This window comes from Choloepus didactylus, chromosome 19 (genome assembly GCF_015220235.1).
Source record: "Choloepus didactylus isolate mChoDid1 chromosome 19, mChoDid1.pri, whole genome shotgun sequence".
In the NCBI taxonomy this organism is placed as follows: domain Eukaryota; kingdom Metazoa; phylum Chordata; class Mammalia; order Pilosa; family Megalonychidae; genus Choloepus; species Choloepus didactylus.
Window position 1 is genome coordinate 60,615,655 of NC_051325.1, and position 6,809 is coordinate 60,622,463.

The following is a 6,809-nucleotide window of genomic DNA, read 5'->3' on the forward strand; positions in this document are numbered from 1 at the left end:
TGCATTCCCAGCATGCCTTGCAGCCAGGTGCCACCTGTGACATGAAGTCACCAGTCAGCTGCACTGATGTGAGATCTGGCTTTAGGAGTGAGCCACAGAGAAAATGCAACAGGGAGCCTCCATCTGGGAGATGGGGGGACAGGATGCTGCTATCCAGGGAGCATGGGTGAAGGTTTCGTCATTGGGCCATTTCTGCAAGGTGGACCCAAGGCCCTGGGCCTGGACTTGTTTCTCCCATACCTGGTGAGTCTGTGTGCATACTAACGGACTTTCAAAATAAATACCACTGCTGCTTATCCCTGCTGGGGTGGCTCCTGTGTGGGCAGCCGAGAGCCCTGAAAGATGGGGGCAGGGAGAGGAGAGATTACATCCTCTAGGAGCAGCATCAGAGCAAGGGAGCAAGGGAGGACCCTGTCCCAGTCTTGTCTCAGAGAGAAACAGCCGCGAGACAAGCACGTCCTCTTGCTGACACTGCACCTGGTAAAGCACAGTGCTGGCGTTTTATCCAGGAGGACTTGGCCGGCCCTTTCCTCCCCCCCATCAAAGACCCACCTCCCAGCCCCACCTCGGGAAGCACTGGAGGCCCAGGTCAGAGCACGGACACACCTGGAGCGAAAGCCGTCTTTCATCTTCCCACAGCGAATGCCCAGCTGACCATCTACTGACTGTGATTTCACGTGGACAGGACCATCTGCCGGGCACTTTATGTGGCATGTCCCCACACCCCCACGCCCTCCTCACACATAGGGCACTATGTCCCTATTTACAGATGGACCCAATACCTAGATTCCTGAGGAAATGGGCTGGGGGTCACCCAGTGCAGGGGAAAAGAAATTAGATCCCCAAGTCCAGGCAGCCAGGGCTGAGCTTTGTGGGGTGTTTAATAAACCCTGCCTGCTGGGGGCTTGCTGGACCAGGGAGGTCTCTAGGTTCCAAATGCCCAAGAAGGGGCAGCAGCACGGTCAGATCCGAAGGCCAGGGCTGTCTCCCCGTCCCCATCCTGCCCTGACTTGCTGAGTCCCCCGGGGCTGCTGCCTGCCCTGCTCGGGTCCCAAGGCCTCATCTGTACATGAGGCGTCTCGATTACTGTGGTTCGCAGAATGACGGCCCTGAGACGGCCACGCCCTAGTCCCCAGACCTGTGGATGTGTTACCTGGGCAGGTGTGGTGAAGGGTACAGACCTTGAATGAGGAAAGCATCCTGGATTACCCAGGTGCCTCCAGTGCAGTCCATGAGACCTTAAAATGGGAAAAGCTTTCTGGCGGAGATCAGAGAGAGATTCAGCAATGGAAGAGGGTCAGAGAGATGCCACCTGTGCTGCGTTGAAACTGTTATGGGCCCCAGAAGACCCGTGATCTTTTAATCCAATGTTGTTGGGTGGAAACTTTCGACTGAGTGTCTCCATGGAGATGTGACTCACCCAACTGTGGGTGAGACCTTTGATTAGATCATTTCCATGGAGATGCGACCCCACTGATTCCGGGTGGGTCTTAATTGGATTGCTGGAGTCCTTTAAGAGAGCTCACAGAGAAGGAGCTCAGAGAAGCTGAGAGAGACGTTTTGGGGAGAAGCTAAGATATGTGATCCAGAGTTTGCCCCCGGAAGAAGCTAAGAGCTGACACAGACCCAGACATTTGGAGATGCTGGGAGATGCAGACAGAAGGATGTCTGGAGATGCTAAGCTAAGAGATGAAGCCCAGAGTTTGCCCCAGAGAAGCTAAGAGAGGACCCCCAGATGCCCTGGGAGAACCAAGCAGAGAGCTGAGAGAAGCTAAGAGAGACAGAAGCCCAGAGGTGTTTTGGGGAAAGCCATTTTGAAACTAAAACCCAGGAGCAAAGGACCCGCAGATGTCAGCCACGTGCCTTCCCAGCGGACAGAGGAGTTCCAGACGCCATCAACGTTTCCTCAGTGAAGGTGTCCTCTTGTTGATGCCTTCGTTTGGACACTTTTATGGACTTAGAACTGTAAATTTGTAACCTAATAAATCCCTGGTATTTTGTGTAATGAAGGGTATTTTGATTCAGCACACTGGAACACCACCAAGCTGAGTGGATGCATGTGAGAACCCTGACACCCCAGATTCCCCTGCACCCTCTGGCTCTGTAGTGACAACCCCACTTTGTTGGAAGGCACAGCCATGGGGTTGCTGCCACATAAGCCAGTGCCTCCCTCCTGGAATCTGCCCCCACCAGAGCCGTGACCAGGCTGAAATCCCAGCACAGCTCCCCTCGGGGAGAAGGGGGCTGCTGCCGGGTGGGCCTGGCTGGCTGCTCTGGCCGAGCTGGGAGAGACGACCTGGGAGGGGATCAAGGGGAAGATGCTGAGAGCTGGCTGAGCAGGGTGTTGTCAGCATGGGTCACTCCCGCAGGCCCTGTGGGGAGGGGACAGCTCCAACACGCCACTGTCCCAGGCCTGGAAGAAGCTCCCATACCAGCTGTGAGAGGGGGAGCGAGAGGCTTAGAGAAGCGGGAATGCTAGAAGGGTCTACTCAAAAACACCAGGGATGCCGCCTCCCCGCACCCGCCATGTTCCGAGTAAGGGCGGGAGGGAGCGGAGTGTCCCAGGACCTTCACTACCGAGGCTGATAGGGGATGGGCTGGCGAGGGACAGCGAGGGACACCAACCTTGCTAAACCACCCAGTGGGGGCCGTCCTTTGCAGGCTGGGACTTACTGTTAGAGATGCCGTCCAGAATGGAGCTCCCTAGCAGCAATGGGGATGAAAGGCCCCAGACCTGCAGAAGCCAGGTGGGTGCAATTACCAGAATGGCACCTGGGGGGAGGGCCTGGCCGGCAGGCACCTGCAGAGATTCCTTACAGGCTCCAGGGCTCCTAGGAACAGGTGGCAGCTGGGCAGCCACCACCAGCTTTGCCAAATATCTCTGATCTAAAGAGATCGAGCAGGTGCCCCTCAACGGGTATGAGATTAAACAAACCATGGCACATCCATGCCACGGAACGCCACTCAGCATTGAAAAGGAAGGAACCAGAACACCTGGGTGGATCTTCAGAGAATTATGCTAGGTGGAAAAAGCTCATCTCTCACGGTGATTTATGGAACTGTAGAAGTGTTCATATACTGCATTACTTATATACCATTTTTTACATGACAAAATTTAGACATGGAGAACAGATAAGTGGTTGCCAGGAGTTAGGGACAAGGGGTGGAAGGTAGGAGGATGTGATTATAAAAGGGCAAGAAAAGGAGCTTGGGGGGTCGGAACCGCCCTGTGGAATGACGGTGGTGGTGGATACGGGACCCCAGGCAGATGAAAAAATTGCATAGAACGTAAAACACTCACACGAGTACCAGTAAGACTCGGGAAACCTGAATAAGCTCCACAGATTACATCGATGTCAATAGCCTATTTGTTATATTATACTACAGCCTTTCAAAATGTCACCTTTGGGGGAAACCAGGAAAGGTGTGCAAGGGACATCTCTGTACTATTCGTTACAACTGTATACGAATCTACCATCACCTCAGTGAAAATTTCAAGTTAAAAAAAAAAGATCCAGAATGACTGAGCAGAAGGCTCCTTGCCACCAACGAGGGAAAGGCTGGGGCCCCCTGTGACCGAGCACACAGGACCAGTGATCTCAGTCCTTCCCCTGGGGACCCATGCCCCTGAGCCCCGTCGTGGGCACTGGAGAAAGGGGTGCTGCTTTAATCAGGGTGAGCGATGCCGACACCTGGGAGCTGAAGCACCCTCAGGCCCACCTTGGGGCGGGAGCAGGTGGGGGCTGCTGATAAATGGAGCCTCAATCCCCTGAGTCTCATGGTGGCCCTGGGGGTCAGCCCCCTAGTTCCTGAGTGTGCACTTGGAGTGGCGACGTGGTAGGTGGCAGACCCCTCCCGTCGGTTCCTTGACCGGTGGAGTGAGAGCAGCCGCAGAAGGAAAGGCCACCAGGAGGCCCTAAAACCACCCCTCCCCGACCAGGACAGCAAGTCAAGCACGAGATCCACCCTCGGGGAGATGGCAGAATGTAGGGCCACCCCCAGGGCTCCGAGCAGGCGGGGCTGAGCCTGTCGTGGGAGCAGAGGCCCTTCCTGCAGCCGCCCCGCGGTCTGCCGGGGGGACAACGTCACGCTGACAGGTGCACGGTGAGCGCTGGCGGGACACACGGCAGGTGTGAGCAGGGCACGGCGTGTGAGCAGGGCACAGCAGGTGAGCCGCGCCAGGATTCCGTGGAGGCCGCACCTCAGAGGGTCCCGGGACCTGGGCTGGGCCGGGCCAGCCCTCCAGAGCGAGATGCAAAGCTACTGTGAAGGCCAAGTTCCTGTGCCTCACGCGGCCACCTCTCAGAAAGGAGCACGATGACCGGGTGCCACCTGGGGTTTCCGAGGCCCCGAATTTGGCGCTCGGGAACACTGCCCTGATCTGGGCACCGGGTGGCGGGGAAGGCTGTGCGGGGGTCCAGCCCAGAACAAGAAAGGGCTCTGCCCAGCGCCAGGCGGCCGCTCCGCTGCTCGAGGCGCGAGACCCAATAGTTCCATGGCCCCCAGGCTGGGGGAGAGAACACCGATGCGTGACGTCAGGGGCAAGTCATGTCTTCTACAGCAGAAATAACATTTAAAAAGCAGCTCCTGTGTGGACTCGGGTGGACTGCACTTGGGGCATGAGACACAAAGGGACCACGTGGCCAGAGATGCCCTTCCAAGGATGGCAATTCAGAGCCACCAAGTCCTCGCCAGATGGCTGCGGGCACATCCCGCTGTGGGAGGGGGAAGGACATCAAGGCCAGAGGGCACACATCACCCACGCCGTGCTCTGGCACAGGGGTAACGGACTCCGGCCATCCAAGGGGCTGCGGCTGCTGCTCCACGAATGTGTCAAGGAGGGGTTCGTATGGCACTCTCCCAACCCAGGAACCCCTATCCTGGGGCTCCCCCATCCTGGGACTCCCCAACACACCCTTGCCCCATGGTGGCTGTAAATGGACAAGAACAGCCACCATGGCCCAGTTGCACAAGCCCCCTGGACTCGGCGCCCTCCAAGATGAGGGTCCGCATCACCCCCTGGCCGGCCACACAGACCAGCAGAAGTGCAGGCCACAGGGTGGGGATGGGGGTAGGGGACGAGGGAGGGTCCCAGCCTTGGGACCGACTGCTTCCCACCCTCCCCTTCCTTCCCCCATTCTCCCGAGAGCACCCCTATAAGCCAGGGTCCCTGCCCCCAGCTCCAGAAGACAGGGGAGTCCAGGAAAGTGGGGAAGGAAGATCCTGGGGTGACAGCTGGGCAAGGAGGCAGACGGCAACCAGCTCGGAAATACCTGGAACTTCTTCATGAGGATGATATTTATGGACCAACTACTGGATTTGAGCAGCTGGTGAAAAGTCAGGGTTGAATTCATCAGAAGAACATAAAAAATTAAGCAAAATTAAGAAAAATGGTAGTTATTAACCCCGGGGAAAGGGAAAGTTGGGCAGGAAAGGGGAGAATGTCATTGCTTAGTATGTGGCTCGACTGTGACGCTAGTTTATAAGTCATAATAGCGGAAATGCTAAGTATTGATCTACACAACATTATCATCCAACCCAACAGGGTGAGGGGAGTGGAAAGAGAGCTAGATCCTCATTTCCATACCACGGAGCAATCGATAATGCCTAAGACTGCAAGATCAAGGAGCAACACACCAAGCATGTGATTTAGGTGCAAAGAGAAAAATTTGTGAAATAATCGGGTAAAATCAATGGAAGGGAGAAATGGCGGCTGGTGTGAGGGACACTGGCTGTCTTTCTATCTTTGCAGAAATATTCGACTCCAAGTGTAGTAACTACTTTGATTAAAATATAAATTAAAAAATAAGACTCAGTCCCATTCATTTCCAAACTGCAATGTGATTTGCACAGCACCTGGCTTGTGGTGGAGCAAGTTCCGAATATTCAGTTTGGAGGCCTCCTCCCAAGCAGAGGTGGGCTTGGGCCCCGGAGAGGGAGAAGGGCCTCAGGATCTGCCCGAGCCCCCAATTTGGTGCTCCCGCCACTCTGGCGCTGGGCAGGAGGAGGAAGACAGAAGCGCCCCCTGCCCTGGTGGTCAGCTCCACATCTTTTGTCCAATTCCCAGCTGGCAGCATCTGGCCACAGCCCTGTAACGCCCACCTCCGTGCCCCCCAGTGCAGGGATCCTCAGCTTGAACCTCCAGTTTCTTTGACCTTCCATAACCTGGCTCTGGGGAGCCCAGGATGCATGGACACTGCCTGCCAACCCTCTCAGCTGATTGCACCAAAGTGCAGAGTGATTGCTCCCCGAGGTGGACATCCAGAGTGGTGTGGGGAAGCCAGACCCCCATTTCTGCAGGTTCCCGGCCTTCCCGCAGTGTTCCTCGGCTGCCTCTTCCACTTTGGGTGGAGAACCTCCAAGATGGGCAGGTCTCTTAACAAACCCTGCACTCCAGAGAGAGATGCTCAGGGAACACTGTTACCTCCAGTATCAGCAAAACATGTTTCCAAAACTTATCCTCAGAGAAGAGGGACTCGCCTGATGACAGAGCCCTTTACGAAGTTCCTCGGATCATCGATGCCCGATGTTAACCACAAAGTCGCGTTTGGGGGAGGCATGATATTGAAGAGGGGGGTGTGTGGTGGGGCAGGGGTCTCGGTGAATGCTACCTGGGGGGACAACCTTGACGGTAACCCCCCCCAGAGGTGCCGTCACGAGGGGCTGAGCGAGTATGCCAGGCGTGTGCCTAGGTTTGCCGTGGACTCTAGAGCCGCGAGGAAGCGATCCCTGCCAACATGCCAGGGGAGCCCGGGAGCAGGCGGTGCCCTGGCTGAGCCCCCAACGAGGACAAGCCCGGCCGACGTCCC